At 40.7% G+C, this 16,674-nt stretch overlaps 1 long non-coding RNA gene across 1 annotated transcript; it reads right to left on the reverse strand.

Annotated features, from left to right (window-relative positions):
• Positions 1–1,339: 1,339 nt before the first annotated feature.
• Positions 1,340–6,976, reverse strand: LOC136285818 (uncharacterized). Its single transcript, XR_010719553.1, has 3 exons — positions 6,923–6,976; positions 4,400–4,581; positions 1,340–1,504 (listed from the first exon to the last, which is right to left on the reverse strand). It is a non-coding gene; the product is annotated as an uncharacterized lncRNA (long non-coding RNA).
• Positions 6,977–16,674: the final 9,698 nt, after the last annotated feature.

A 16,674-nucleotide genomic window follows, 5' to 3' on the forward strand; every position in this document is an offset into this window, starting at 1 on the left:
CCCTCATTTATTTTCTTCCTTCTTTCCTTCTTCCATGATCATATGCAACAGCAGAAATGGCCTTTGTTAGCTTTTTCTGGGCTGGCAAGAAACCCAAAGATCCAGCTGACAAAAACCTCAAGTCAGCAACTCCAGCGTGAAGAATGTCCTTTTCAGAGCCCCCGTTTCACAGGCTCCCTGTCACAGAGCATCTCAGAAGCACCACACAGAAGAGCCTTGCATTGCCCTTCCTTCCAAGGTGAATTATCCTTGCTCTGTTCCTGGTGCTCCAGTGCTTAGCTCTCCTTACCCACCCGTCGCTGCCCGGCGTATGCGTGCTGAGCTCCAGGGGAGGCTGATGCCACGGCACCGCTCCAAAACAAAACTCCCATCAGTGGGTTCCAGGAGTGACTGCAAGGCTCAGTGGGCCAGCTCCTGTCCCTCCCAGCCCTCGTTACATCTGAAACAGAGCATCCTGTACTCAGAGGGAAGCAGCTGGAGAGGCTGTGTGAGCCTAGACACAGTACGGTCAGCAAAAGGTCCCTGAGTTAAATACACTGTGCTGCTGTAATCCTCACCCACTACTGGATCACTGAGTTTCACCAAATTTTCTAATGCATGAAGGGGTCAAGAGCTTCACAAAACTTGCTGGTTCACAGTGGGCAGCATTCAGAAAAACAAATGCTGTGGACAAACTTAAGGGTCTATCTCATGCTTTAGTTGAATAAGGTGAATTTTGATGTATTTTTTTCCCCCAAAGGAATTCAATGCTTTTTAAGGAAACAAAGAACACAGTAAATAAAGACCTCACTGGGCTGCACAGTTATCTGAACTACAGCTTTGCAGCACGGAAGGGATTAATCCTGCAATAACAGCACTTCATTTAATATCAAAATAAGCACTTCTTTCTCAAGCAGTTTTCTTTCCTGAGCCTTTCTTTAATGGACACAACAAGTGAACACTGTGCTTTTTGTTCTTTCTCCTCCCCTTTCCTCCTTTGGTATTTACCTCCTCTCCTTTTGGACTTCCTGTCTGTACCCTAGGGAAAGGATTTTCCTGTGAGAAACAAATGTCACATTGCTAATCTGTTTGGAAGCCAATAGTTCAAGCCTATCCTCCATGTGAAGCAAAGCTCTCATCTACCTGCTACCAGAAGTACTGCTCTCAGATTTTTTTGTTTTGTTTTCCTGAACCACTTCATTTGGAACTAGCTTTATAAAATCAATTTTCTGGTGACTAGCAGACCTATTTCCTTTTTTTAAATTAAGGTGAATGCAACTGCTTTGGGTAAGTGAAGACCTAAACTGGATTAAATCTCAAAATTCAAACCAAACACCATTTTGAAAACATACCTACTTTCTATAGGGTCCTGCATAGCACATATATTTGATGTTTTGCTCTGAGAGGGGGAGAAAAACAAGTGAGAATACTCTGCATTTCTTCTGCACTCACACACAGAGAACAGGGCACAGTGACTCCGGCAGAAGCATCCAGATACAGTGATATTAAATCCACACAGCTGTTTCTGAAATTACAGAAGGTGGTTATGCATAAGAAGAAATATTCCTGGCAATTCACACCTAATTATTCATGGAAATAAAAGTCACCAGCAGGAAAAGAGAAGGAAAAAAAGCTCTGTATTTGAGCAGCAAAAGTCCCAGAAGATGTGTCTGCTGAGACAGTTGAGACCCAAAACTTTCTTCTCCTCAAACATAAATCAGAGCCTTTTTTTTTTTCTTTTTTCTTTTTTTTTTTTTTTTCTTTTTCCCCCCAGTGATCAGAGAGACCAAAACACCTTTAGCCTCTGGGCTGGATCATGTCCAAGGCTGCTGAGCCTTGGGTGGCTTGCTGACAGACTTTGGAAGTGCTTGGGAAGAGAGGTACCACCTCTCTTCTCTGGCTCTGGAGAGGCAAGCAGACACACCACAATTGTGCTGTGAAGATAGAAAAGTAGTTTTTGGAAGCTCCCTGGGGATTATGTTTATGTGCATGCGTGCTCAAGTGCAAGGTACAAGTCCTATACTGAGCGTGTGTCATGCCAGCAGGGTGCAAAATCTGGGCTAAGGAGTGGGGAAGGATAATATTGCTTAGTGCATTTTCATTTAGAGGTCTTCAGGGTGTTTGGTGCTTAGGATGTTGAAAATGCCTTAGATTTCTTTGCTATCCTCTTGTAGTATGTGATAAGAGCTTCAGGATTGCTGTGATTGCCCAACTGTGGCAAACAACAGTCTGTGTCTTTGAATGGTTGTGCTGTACAACTTCAAGCTGTTACAAAGCATTGGAGAGGGTTTTGTGGCTTGTGGTGTATGCAGAATGGGTGCTCGTAAACCTTCTGGGTCAAACCCCTGTGCTTGTGAGGCACTGGATTGGACGACCATGGTGGCTTATTCCATGTACAGTGTGTGATACCTCACACTGCTCACTATTTTAAGAGAAATAAATAATTGCCTTTGAAAATTAACTAAAAACGTCTTTAATACACATGAAAGAATGTCTAGATGTTGAACTGTGGGTAATGCATTCTGGAATGCTCAGAAAAGCCAATACTCCTGCCAGTGCATCACCAGAGAGCTAGCTGGAGTTGAGAAGAATGCAGCAGAATGATGTACAGCCTGGCTTCAGTCTTACCTTGAACCCATTTGCTTTTCATTTTCTGCAGTGTAAGTGTAAGAAGAATCTAAACCTACACTTAGTGATCATTCATGGGACTAATGAAAGGCAGATGCAGACAGTGCTTTAATAAAAGTCAGACTCAGTTGCAGGGAAAATTGCGTGGAGCCTGCAGACACTTTCAAACCACAGGAACTATCTGTGAAAGCCACAGTTCAGAGTCTTGAACTTTGTCTCGCAAACTCATAATGTTAGAAATCTCTTATGGTCAGGCATATAAATAGATTGTCAAAAGCCTTTTTTTTTTTTTTTTCAAATAAAGACACAAGGTACAACCTTTCTGTCACAGCAGACAACCCATTTTCATCCTAAATCTAGTCAACAAAACAAATATTGTGCAAAAAACCTTCTAGCAGTGAGGTAGGTGAGTAACCAAGGAGAGCTTATTGAAGGGAGAGACCATGCTGGACACTATAGTAACCAAGGAGTAAAACTGAACTGTGATCATCAAGTCAGTAGAACTGACTGTACAATAAAGAAATAAACCAAACGTCCAAGTGCAACTCTCATTTTGCCAAATTCAACTCTGTAGCAAATATTGCTATGTAGGAAGCTCCAGCAGAATTGACTTTGGAAGGTGGGTCTGGTTTGTGCTTTATTCTGACCTGGCCTTTTCCTTCTAATTGATGCTAATTTATATTTTCCACACCGGAATCTGAAGTTGCATTCCAAATAAAAGGTTCACTTGCTTAACTACAGTTAAAAGCCGGGATACCTGCTTCCTTGCTACTGGAATACTAAGGCGATCCATCAGAGCATTGCCACATTCTAACTGGTCAATACTTTTGCATAATCTATCTCTTGCAGTTGGACAAATGTTGGAATCTGGTAAAGCCTTCTGATTTCAGAGCAACTCATTGAACACGATTTCTCACATATCAGTGAGAACTTCAAAGCAGATAACACCTTGCTTGCTTGAAACTCCAGGTGCCTGACTTCTGAAAACTCAGCTTTTACTCAGTCAGAGAGAAAGTATTTATTTGGCTGTAGCTTTCTTTATGCCTTCTCTGCATGCTGCCCTAATGTCTTTCTGTTTTCTCTTTCACATGAACAGTATTCAGCCACCTGCATGTTAATTCAGCCTGTTGTCAAACTCTCCACCTACACAACACATTCTTAAACAGCTTTGTACATACCCTCATTTTGGGGTGGTGGCTCCTATTCCCTAAAGCCTAATTGCACTCTGCAGTTGATTTAAATGAAGGGTGGTTGTTACACCCACTACCTTCAGCAACTGCCAGCAGCACAAGATGTGCATTTTTAGTACCCAGGCAAGCCACTGTGTGGATGTCCCTCAGAATTACTCAGCAGGACACTAACCACTGACAGCAAGTTTGCTCAGACACACAGATCTCGTCCCAGGGAACTTCAAAAGCTGTAGACCACCTTCCTCTACATTTCTACAGTAACGAAACCCTGTATTTTATGCAGTGGCTCTCTCTCTCTCTCTTTTTTTTTTTTTTTTTTTTTTTTTTTTTTTTTTTTTCCCACAAAACTAGATTCTGAGTACTACAGGAAAAAGGCTTGTTCCACTCTACCTTTTGCTCTATAAATCATTTTCCTATCCCCAGCTAAATCCATTTTCCAGTTAAATATGCCAACAGGCTGTTCTCTTTGCTGAAATATCTGGATTTTGCCTTAACTGTAGATTCATTTGAAACACAACTCTACACATTTCAAAATTAACCAGTATTGTCAGTTAGCCTTAATGTGGTAAGATACAGCACAGCCAGAATAAAGAAATTTTTACCTTTCAGTCAAAACTGGCATTTGAGGCAATGAGTAGAAGCTGGCTTCATTCTCTGGAAAGCTCTTGACATCGGGACACCCACATCCAAGTTCCTGCTTTGTTCCTCTGTGTGGGTCTGGAGTAGAAACCTCTGGTCCCACTTAGGGAGAACTTTAAATTGAGGTCCTGTGTCAGGTCAGTGCCTGATTCCACAAAACAAACATTAATGAATTAAAACATCTCATTAGCATCCAAAAGCAAACATTAGTGCAACTGAGTTAACAAGAAAAATATATATGTAAAAAAAGAACAAACAGTTCTCTTTTCACTCCAGCATTGAATAAACAAATTTCAAACTTCCAATGCTGCTGAGGAGCAAGCACTGTACTCCAGCAATAACAGAGCTGCAGCACTGGTGGCAATGGCATTTGGGGAGAAACCTTTAAGACTCCACTGTTCATAGGGTATTTTCAGACTTTTGGATGGTTCTTCAGATATGAGTCTCCTAGAAGCCAAATTGTGCCAACTTGGCTCTCATCAGCTTGTCCAGACTTCTTTACTGCCTTTGCTTCCTGGGCAAAAGCTGACACCTGAGAGAACAAAGACTGCTGTCCCTTGCAGAGCTTCATAAAGCACAGGATGGTGCTCTGAGCGCAGCAGCAAGCTCTCCTCCCTGCAGTGCTGCAGATCCTCCACCCTGATCCTGCCCTTTGCAATCATCCACTTTAGCACAGCTTCCGAATGCTCAGCTCTATGTTGGGCCACTTCCAAGGCTGAGGAACAACCCTCATTTACCTAATGACACCAGCCTGGCCTAGAGCAGGGATGTCCTTTCTCTGACCCATTTGACAGAGGAAATTTATCAGCTTTGGAGCTTTTCCACTTTAAACAGACACTTGCTTCAATGCCGCTTGCCAAGACCTGCTCCACAGAGCACACAAAGGAGCACAGTGTCATGGAAATAAATGAGCCACCTCCTTGGAATCTTCAGCCTGGCAGTCATGCCCTGGCAGGAGCCTTACCTGGCACCTATTTTTGTCAACCAACAAGTCGTAACCCCGAGGCAACACAGCGTTGCAAACAGGCACAAGCTGTTCACAGGAGCAAAGAAAAGTGAATGCATCGGCAGGCATTGGAAATCCCATAGAAGTTTTACCTGATGAATGGCAAGCAGATTGCAAAAACTTAGATACTTCTGTGAAGTACCTGATCCCTTAACTGCTCCATCCCAGGAAATTGCCTCATCACTAGGCAGAGCAGCCATGCTGCCTCTAGCTTTTTGCTCTGTGGCTTGATGAGTCTTCCTTTTCTGGTGAAATTGTGACTTCACATCCACAGGTGAGGTGAAGAGCCTCTCTGAGTCAATTCTTTAACTGGAAAAGCCAATTATCCTGCACAGCAGGTGCAAGTTTTAGCTGCCTCAGGAAGGGGCGGGGGGTGGGGAAGCTCATGCTGAACTGATTCTCCTGCTTCCTGCATGAGAGATGGGCACTGACAGAACTCCAAAGAGAACAGCAAATCCCCCAATATATAAAGTGACAATGCAAGTGCCTGAGCCCAAGCCATGAATCTTGACTTCCTATAATCCCTCATTTCAAAGCTGTGAGCATGCAATCAACTTAGGACAGCACAGGAATTTTTGGCACATTTTTGTTCTTGTCAACAGCCTTTCCTTGGCTGTTTACTCTGTCCAGTAGGCTATGGCTAATAGCCCCATTTTGGACACTTGGACCAGGACTTGGAAATGCAGCCCAAGCCCTCAGTTTTTAAAAGTTAGACATGTTGCAATTCCATGTTCCCATTCTGCTGTTGTCCAAAATGGCATGTGCTGCAGAGTAGACCTACAGAGGGATCACACAGGTGACTGGCAGCTGGGAATTTTCTAACTTTCAAGCACTCAGTTCTCTTTTAATGAGATTCTAAAAACACACCTTGATATGTTTCTAAAAGAAAGTTTCAAAAAGTGTGGAAATTATATCACATATAAATTTCAGAACTTAGTGTGATCTCTGGGGTTGGTGGCAAAGTATGTGTCACATCTCTGCCTTAAAGCATAAGGTACTAATATTCCTCTCTGAAAAGGTATGTACATTTCCCAGCCTAAGTTCAGAGATCATCAGTGAAACGTCCTGTAATATTCAGCATGAGCCATATGTCCACTTACTGAATAGTCCATGCTTGACTTTTGGAATTCGTAACATCCAAAACAGTCAAATGGAACACTTAATGTATATATTTTTTAAGTAGCCTTGAATGCACATATTTGTATCTCCTCTTTCTGTAACAATGCTGGGCGCCTCAAAGAATGGCTGAAACAGTATGGATACTTACTATGCTTCTAAAATGGGAGAGAGTGAGCTTTTGCAATGGTCAAGAGGAGGCAACAAAACCGGCTGTTCAACTCAGCTGGCTTGTCAACACGTTGTCCCCATAATTAGCTGTGCCCTCTGCAACCTCTTATTACGCCAGCTGGCCTAAGAAACATCAACATCTCCTCAGACCTGGAAAGTGTTGAGTCCTGGTCAAGAAAGAGGATGAACTCACCTTCACAGAGATGTGGTAATCCTCAGCGTGAATGACTCCTCAAGTCACTCTCCAAAAGCCAGGGTCAGGACTCAGGACTTCATTGATGAAGACATATTAAACCCTGTCCAGCTCAGAGCACACACACTGAGGCTGCTGAAGGCAGAATAAACCATCCAGTCAGAGCCAAGTCATACTGATATTGTATGGAGCCTATTTGGAAGCTTGGCCTCAATTAGCATATAAATGAAGTGGTACACGCAGTTGCAGCTTGCCAGAAAATGAGACAAAATAATCTCCTCAGTTTGGCAGCTCTCTAGAGCATTTAGTTTGTGAATAAAGAGCCAGGCACACTTTGAAGCCAAGCTGGGTCCACAGCTTACAGCCAATTGACTTTACGAGGCAAAAACAGGTCTTGAGAAGTCATGAAGGGCACCAATGCTTTTCCTGCTCTCGAATGAAGTTTCTATTATAGGAAAGCGACTTTAAAGATATTCATCACCATTCCAGAACGGTGGATGCAATAGGTTCCATCAGCATAGCATTTCACCTATTGTATCCACAGCCTCAGATAAGCTGTGGTATGGCCCTCCTGCTTCAGGCTTCTGGCCATTAACAGAATGCTTGATTTTATTCCAAGTAAAGGTGAAGGAATGGAAAATTCACAGGAAAAATGATAGAGAGATGTGACCATGTAGCTGCTGAGCTTAGACATAGACAGAAATTTTACTTAGGGATCTTTATTAGGTGACACAAAAACAGTAGCAAAGGCCGTCAAAACTGGTGCACAACATCATAGAGGAAATGAGTAGCCGTGTTTACTTTTATAGCCTACACAAGCCTACTAATGTATTTCAGTTGAGACAGAAGAAAGGAGGCTTGTGGTTTTCTGTAGATACCTTTCACATTCATTAAGGTTTAGTTTTTCTTCTTTAAATATTTTCAGTTGTCAGGGGCTCAGCTCAGACGCAAAAGCAGGGGAATGTAAGCACAAAGATATGCAGATTTTTCCAAGAGTAGTGCAGTCTTACTCTTTTAACTACATAGTCTGCTTTGGGGAGAACTGAATTTCTAGGAGAGAAAGCAAAATAGATATAAACGTAGTTAAAATGTAAAGGGAAGATCAGCGCTGGGCAAGAATGGTATTCTTCTTCATACTTTAAACTCTGATTTAAATATAGTGCATTAAAAAAAATATCCATTCTCCACTTGCATTAGCAACCACGGTCAAGCCTACTTTGACTATACACATAGCTGCATCTTGTCTCCCATCCTGGGAAAAATGCTTCTCTTCATTAAAGGGTAGAAGTTACAAGAAAATCTTAGAAGGCTCTATTAAAATCCTCTTGACACACTTCAACTAACTTAGCATTTCTTTCTACACTGAGTTTTTCCCTTCCCCTCATTTTCAAGCTGCAGTTTAGTGCTTTCCTATGATGCTGTAGCAGCTGCACTCTGGAGCTGCACAGGTGACTTATATTTCGCAAATGCCCTGGGCCTCCTCCTCAGTGGGGTGAGGTAGGTGCTGTGTTTGTGCACTCCTACCCATTTGGCCTTGTAGGCACCTGAACATGTGGTTTCCTGTAAAAATCCAGAGTCATGACCTGGTCCTGGACTTGCTCTAGCAGTCCACTTGGATTAAAGAAACATGCGACATCCAACTTGATTCAGTGCAAAAAAAAAAAAAAAAAAAAGATTATTATCAGACAAAGACAAGAAACATCAAAATTTTAGTACCCCTTGAAAAGCCCCACCTTGTCTCTCTCATTCACATCACCCACCCCTCAGCAATCTGCTTTCCTGGTGAGCCATTTCTGGCACAGCTATTGCATGAAGGGTGGTTTCTGATCTTGCACTCTGTAATATCCCATTCAAGTTTCAACAGGGGAGAAATATTTCACAGAGGAATTAGCATTTGTTTAACCCACCCTCACCAAAAAAAAAAAAAAAAAAAAAAAAAAAAAAAAAAGAGCATAAGTGTTTCATCAAAAATGAGTATAGAATGAAATAATCCCATGACTCAGGGTTGAACCAGAGTGATGATGTAGATCTACTAGTAACTTGAACTTGCATCTGTTCAAATTAAAGGGCAAAACTACTCTAATCTTGTTAGGTCTTGTATATTCTGACAATACCACCTGAACTGGAACAGCAACATAATTTTCCAGTTGTCTCCACACTTTGCTTTCTTGTGGTCAGGAACCTAAAAGTAGCTCTGGCAAAAAAGAGAGGGCTGCTTCCAAAAAATTTTGCTCTGTAAATACATTTCTTATTCATGCTTCTAGGCACATAACATCACCTCCAGGATCATGAACCTTTTATGACCACGACCTCTAGCTTAGAAACTACAGTCTGTTACAAAATGAAGATGCTAGCTCTGTCCTGAACTCACCCACAAAAGGTCCCACACAGATTAATTTGTAAATCTTGTCTCTGTCTCTCTTACCCCGCCTCAAAAATGCAGAAAAGCAAAGCAGCATAGCTTAGTAGAGCAGGAATAATGATAATTACAGGGAGCTTTTTCTTTGTCTGTATTATTTCAGCACACAGTCACATTGGTCACCTTCCTCTGCTTCATCACCTTCCTTTACTTACCTTGATGGCAGCCAGAGCTGCATGCAGCCCTGACACCAGCTCCCGCCCCGGTGGAACTTCCAATTGGGAAAGTGTACATGGTGAACACATTTTAAGTATTCACATAGTATTGAGCCTTCTTGTACCTACTGCTTGTAGAATTTAGCATTAAAAAAGGTCAGAACGGAGGTTGATTTCTCATTTTAAAAGAGCTAACATGTAAAACAAAAATCTCAGAGAAGCTGACAACTTTCTGTGAGCTTCAACATAAACTACAGAGACCAGCTGCAAAATAACAATTGGGTTTCAGCTATAAACAGACAGAATTCTACAGTGGGTTTATATTTCTATTTTGGTGAAGTTATTTATTCTACAGGAAAAATGCTCTTTTTAAGGCCCCAAGAAGGCAGGGGGATGAGAGGAGAAAAGGAAGTCCTGCTTATGTTGTTAGAAGAAGCTTCTCTTCTAGACTCAGAAGGGGACTCTAAAATAAACATTTTACAAAGGCACAAATTTGGAAAGTCTTCAAGAAAATGATACCTTTTTTAAAAAAATAAATAACTCTCACAGCTCTTCCATCAGGATATTTGAAGCTACTTTCCTGCCTTTAAAAGCACACCCTGTCTTGTTTCCCGGCTGGGTGGGAAAAAAAAAACAACCCTGCAGAGGTACAGAAATTACAGCCCAAAGTAAACAAGAACAGTATGTGTTTCACTATCTGAATGAGGCAGTGAGGTAAACGGAATGAACACTGGATTGAATATAAAGGAGAAGAAAGAGATAGATTACTCAGGTCAAAGACTCTTTGAAGATTCAGATTAAAAACTGTCCTCTGTGGCCGTAATACAAACTGTATCTTTTAAATTAATTAATTTTACTTAGTAAGTTGCTGCATAAGGGGGAAGTCCACGTTGAAAGAAGGGCAGCTCTAACTAAAAGAAGCTTCTAAATGAAAACAGGTGATATCTGTCCTCTTCATCGAGTGTAAAACACACAAATACTAAAACATTCCATTCCTCATGCTATCCTGTTTTGTCCCTCAGAGAAGTCCAGTTTCTTCCATAGCTAAAACTGAAAAGCAGGCTCTTTTGGTTTCTATTAAAAAAAATCAAGTGGAAAAAACCCCAAAAGATGAGGTATTTGTATTTTATTCTCAAATTTCTGCAAAACACCAAAGTGGTCTGGAAATCTATTTAAGAGTAACAGGCACCCAAATGGCACCAAAGCAGGAAACATTTCCAGAAGGCCTCAAGCCAGTAGGACACTGTGAAACCAGCACAGCTTCACTGAAGGGCCCTACTCGTTCCTTCCAAAGATGAGTTTTGGGATCCAGGAGCCACAGTTTCCAAGTCTGAAAACTACATCAGCCACCAATTTTTCATCACTTGGTTTCTTCTCCTACCATAACCTATCCTATAGATATTTGGGTGTTTAATCATTAAGTTAAACTAATATTTAAAAACCTAGTCTTGTGTCCCTTCTTCTGTTGCTTTCTGATTTTATTCTCTGTATTAATAATGGCTAAAGCGTTTTTTTCTTGTTTAGTATACAATAAATACTATATATAAATATATATACTCTGCTAGTTCTGTCATTTATATTATTCATTATATTTAATATTTTAATCCCAGAGCATGCTCCACGCTCCTGCTTCATGAAATTTGATGCATAAATAAATTTTTTTTCTTATTCAATATTAGTAAGAGAAATAAGTATCAGCACAATATAGTAAGAAATTTATTCAAACCAAAAGTACAAATTCAGATCAAATTTACTAAATCATTTTAGGCCAAATAGACAAGAGCACCGGGGCCAACAAGTTAGCTTTGTATGCTCCTCTTGGTGGACTCCAAATGCATCCTGTTGGAAAAAAAATCAAACCATTGAAATTTTTTAGAAGGCAAATAAATGACATTTTTACTGCCTAGCTCATTCAGAGCCTGTTACTGTCGCGTTTCAGAAGGATGCAGTTCTCCATCAGTACCTCCAGCAGCCAACCTCAGTGTTTTTTATTCTCTCTAAGCAGGAAGCACTTGGACAAGAGCCTTGTCACAGGGCACCCAGGCACCTCTGCCCTGCTGCCCCCAAAGCCAGGCACCCCGCAGGGATTCTGCCGGGAAGGACGGGCCTCCGGGAACGCTGGCATGGACACACAATCAGCAGTTTGGCCGACTGACATGGTTTAGGGGAATTTCAAATGTTAGCTTTCATCCCAGCAGGTGAGCTCAAGGTGTATCCTGCTGAGCCAGGGAAGTAAAGTATTTGGTAAAGTATTATTGTGGGTATTTGAAGCAAATAACTCATGTTGTCTAGGAACAATGGTAAGGATTCTAAGGGCACAGACATCCAGTATTCTGTTTTTAACTAGCAGGTTGTCCTTTCAGAGATTAATCCGAAATGAAATTTCACTATTACCATTTTAACGTCTGCCTACTTGTTGGTTACTACTCCTAATGCTCAATGCCTGCAACCAGGCTGTTAAAATTTAATTTACAGTATATTATAAATCCATGTAAACTCTAAATAAGTAGCTTTTTCTTAAGTATATAGTTCCACTTATTATTACATTTCAGAAAATATTTTAACAGGATGTAACCAACTGAACCATGGCTTTATTTTCCACAAACAGAATGCTCTGTACTTTCAATTTGAAATGATGAAAATATAAATATACATTTTAAGACCTATGTAAACATTTTAAAAGTTTAATCTGAGGTGATTCATTTGAGAAAACTGGAATCTTTATCAAAGTTGCAGAAATTACCTGAGCAATATTCCGTTCATTTGCCTGTAAATACATAAATTTGAGCTAGGTATTGATTTTGGAAGAACAACTATGGATCTGCAACAGTCTGAGTAGGGAATTTGGACCTTATCATCCAGTGTAATGGAAAGGAGTCAGAAGAATTTTCTAGAGCTGCAAATGCTTTCTTTTTCCCATTTAGTTTTTTGGCAACTAACAAAATTTATTTTAATTTATCACAAATGTCATTGACATTTTGGTAGAAAGCCGAAGGCTTTTCCTTTGAACATCTTGTGCTCAAGTATCACATCTGGAAAAATGAATATTTTTGAAGTCTTGCTACACTTCACTTAGGTTTTGATTTGTGATATACAAGAAAATCTGGATTTGAAAAAAAATATATATCAAGAAAAATCTAGAAAAATTTAGAGCCATGATCTACTTCAAGGTGGTGCTCAGCCAAAGGTTGGACTCATTCTCAGAGGTCTTTTCCAACCTAATTGGTTCTGTCACTGAATCTGTGAAAAAGACTGATAAAAGTCACCATGTAACCAAACTTTTAAACCAAAGGCTATGATTTTTCCCTGAATTCAGTCAGAACAAACAAGTCTAATTAAAAAGGCTGGGGTTTTCTTTGCACTAGAAAAATTTGAAGTTTTACAACGCTCCCATTGCTTAGGTACCCACAGCAACAGGAACTGACTGGATCAAGACTGACAACATTTACGTCTGTGGTAGTCTCAATAGAATTAACCCCGAAAATAAAATGCTGAAGAATAAATGTTTTTATATTTTAGTCCATATTTTCTAAAGTACCTGTGATTTTAGATCTCTGATTTGCCATATGCAACACACAGAGCAGCTCAGATGGTTTTGTTTTTCAGACAGCATTGAAGACTTCCCCTTTAAAAACCCAGACCCTACATTGTATTTTAAGGAGACACCACTGATTCTCACTTCAGAAAATTACGCCCTGCATTTTAGCCTATGCCTGCAGCATGTGGATTACATAATCCACATGCAGTTTTCAGTCAAAATACTCAAAGTAAATTGTAAACAGCTATTTTCATGGCCAAGGGAAGGACAGAGTAATTTCACTGTCTAGGTTTCATTACAGGACCAGTCTCCTCATGCACTCCCCTTTTGTCTTTGATCTTTCTATCCAGGATATGTCAGCAACCAGTGACACTAATACATCTCTGAAGAAGACACAATACATTATGCAGGAGCTCTGTCAGGAGAATCCCTTTTTGTTTCCTTTGTGGAGTGCCAGATATCCCTCCCATGCCGTGGAATAACTTTGGTCCAAGGGGAATTTTAATTCCCTGGGGGAAGTGACAGTGTGAAGAACTGCTTCTGCAGATCATTCCTGGCGCAGGTTGCTTGGGGCAGCAATGGCCTGAATCCTCTGTGTGAGCCTCACGGAGCTGCTGGCTGCTGTGGGCAAAGAAAGCCCTGCTCTGCTGTACAGCTCCCACTGATGGCCCCTGACATCTTGGATGTAAGGAATGACCAAGTGCTTCTCTGAAGCAATGCTCCTGCTCCAGGCTGCCTGCCTGAGGAAGGCTTTTTCAGCCTTGCTCCACTATTTGTGTGGACCAAGTGCCCTTGGCACTTACTGGGGAGATAGAAAACATCTGGAGGCATCTGGCCCAAGCCCTGGCTTTTTGGCAGCTGACATTCACCTTCAGGAGTGTAGTCGCTGACCTTGACAGCACCCAAAGTGCACAGGGGTTTACAGCGTGCCTCAGCCTCTACCACCACCCCTCATGTCTGTTCTGCCTTTCTGTCCTGACATCCAACTCTTGCATGCTCATGTCCCTAAAAGTGACAGAGGGACTACAGAGAGCCCAGGAAAAGCAATGGGTGTGCACATATATGTGCTGCCTTCTCCCAGCTTCAGGCCATCCCTCTCTTCTAAACTCCTGGGAAAGGGGTGTTCAACCACCTCCCTTTTTATTTCTCCCATATACCAGAGCTGCACATGTTCACTGACACCATCCACGAGTCCAATTAATATAGTCAGGCATGTTGGAATATCTTGTAGAGGTGCAGAGAAAAGGAGGTGGAGTGAGAAGACTCATATTAAGAAGATAAATGGGTTAGAAGTGTCAGTATTTAAAACTGGCTGAAAAAAAATATATTCAAAACTGAAACCCAATCTTCTATAAATTAAGAAATTCCTATACAAAAATCATCTATCAACAGAAATAGCCTAAGGAATGTTCCTATAGATTCAAACTCTAAGTTGTCTGCAGGCTTTATGCAGGTGTATCTCCAGTTCTTATAAATTGAAAAGACTGGTTTTCTGACTGACTCTTTAATCATGACTAAAACATATTTTTCAATTGATCAGAAGCAGCCACCAGGCTGGGAGGCACTGGGCAGTGGTTCTGCTTGTGAAAGAAACCCAAGCTAGATAGCCTAAGCAGGCAATACCTCACAGGACCAGATCAAGTGCAGCCCTACTAAAGTCCATCCTCACTCTTTTCTTTAGATTTTGCTTTATTAATTATTAATGAAGAATGATGACAGATCAAACATCCTCCTCCAGATTATTTATTCCCTTCACCAGTGAAAGGAATGTTTAAACTCACAAACCAAATAAACTCAAAAAGCCATCTGTAAATACTATCTAACAAAGTAAAAAAAATCAATTATCTATGCCAAATAAGTCAGCAAATACACATAATCCTTTCAAAAGAAAAGAAATGGCTTGCCAAAAGCATAGTCTGTTTAGGCAAATTCTACTGCTTCTTACAGACAGGCCCACATTATTAAAAGTGATGACACTGGAACGACTGAGACAGTGAGTTATTTACTTCTGGATATCAGTGACTCAGTGAGGAATGGAAGACTACTTTTTTTTCTTCAGTGCTAATATTTTCTCCTTCAGCAACATCATAGGCCCTTATGCAAAGATTGCTACTGCCCTTGTATGCTTTTGCTCTATTTACCACCTATTGCTGCAGCAGTATTAGCATAAGACTGCAAGCATGTGAACCTGTGTGCTCAATGGATCATGGGAATTTGTTTGCAAAATGTCCCATTAAGACAAGGCATCACTTTACAAGACGAACAATCACATGCTTAATTGCCTTCTCTGAACAAGAAGAGGTAATTGCAAGTATCTTGCACTGATGACTCTCTACAGGTAGGTTCAAAAGGAGCAATGAATGTGAGATGTTTTCACTCCAGGACTACGGAAAGGGGTGACTCTGCAATCAGAGCTGTTTTTCTTATATGAAAAAATGATTACTCACCCAGTGCTGACTGTTTAAGAAGGAAAAATGAACTACATGGAACAAATGAACAATACATTCAGCTGAATATTGCTGCACTCCATCGGAGAAGAGCAAAGTTTTTACTATTAATTGCCTAATCATACAATTTGCCCCTCAACTATAGAAAACCACTTGCATGGACCATTTAGAGATGGAGCCATTTGTCTCAGCTCACTGAGACACTGCAGGAGGTTTATTATGCTTGCATACATCAGACATTTCTAAGACATCATGAAAAATTGTAGAAATATCCAAAGAGGTCTCTGTCGCTGCTGAGGTGGTCACGACACACAGAGGGATGCAGTAAAAGCTCCTTATTATGGCTACAGGCTGCCTTTTATACAGTTTTTACAAACCTCGGGGGCAACTTCTAATGGGTTAATAGCTTTCTTGTTAATTATTCTATTGGTTAGTAAAAGACATTTTACTTGTCCATCAAATCTGTCTATTCTCAGATTGTTTACGTATTTTATTTACTGATTCTCATGGGACACATCCCTTGTTATTACAGGTGCACTTATTTTTCACCCTCAGAATATACTGTTGTGTTAAAGGAACTTCTCATTCTCGAAACAGCTTCACATGGGAACTTACATATTACTTGTTAGCTGCACTTAGAAGAAATGACAGACTAGCTTTTAGCCTTATTCCTACAGGTGTCTTCTAGGGTAAAGTTTAATTTTATTAAATTAATTTAATTTTAATTTTATTGCTTGATATTATAAAGCTGTATTTTCCTCCTGAAGTTTGTGGGATCTAGCAGCAAAATGATTTTCATTTCCAGAGAGTGCTAAGGGGTTTACATAATTATGTATCCTGCTTAGCTTGTATATAAAATAATAACCCTAAAATTTAGGAGTCACACAAATAAAACTAACATCCCAAGGAGCTAGACAGTTAAAATCTTTGCAAAATTTTGAGCTTGTGCCTCTCTATTGCCTGTTCCACTCAAGATCTCCTTTGGTAGTCGTTAGATCCTATACTCACATGTGAAGAGATGTGCAAGACAGATGTCAGTTGTGTCTTAACTTTCCTTCATGGATTCAAGAAAAGCAGCAAATGGAAGTCTGGTGCAAAAATGAGAGGCTCACAGCTGAGGCTCCAGGAAAGTCCATGGCATCTCCTCACTTCTACATTTAGCCATAGATGAACAATGGTCTTCCTTAGGGTTT

Source organism: Chamaea fasciata, unplaced genomic scaffold (genome assembly GCF_029207755.1).
Source record: "Chamaea fasciata isolate MVZ Bird 193981 ecotype frontalis unplaced genomic scaffold, bChaFas1.0.hap1 SCAF_2, whole genome shotgun sequence".
Lineage (NCBI taxonomy): Eukaryota > Metazoa > Chordata > Aves > Passeriformes > Sylviidae > Chamaea > Chamaea fasciata.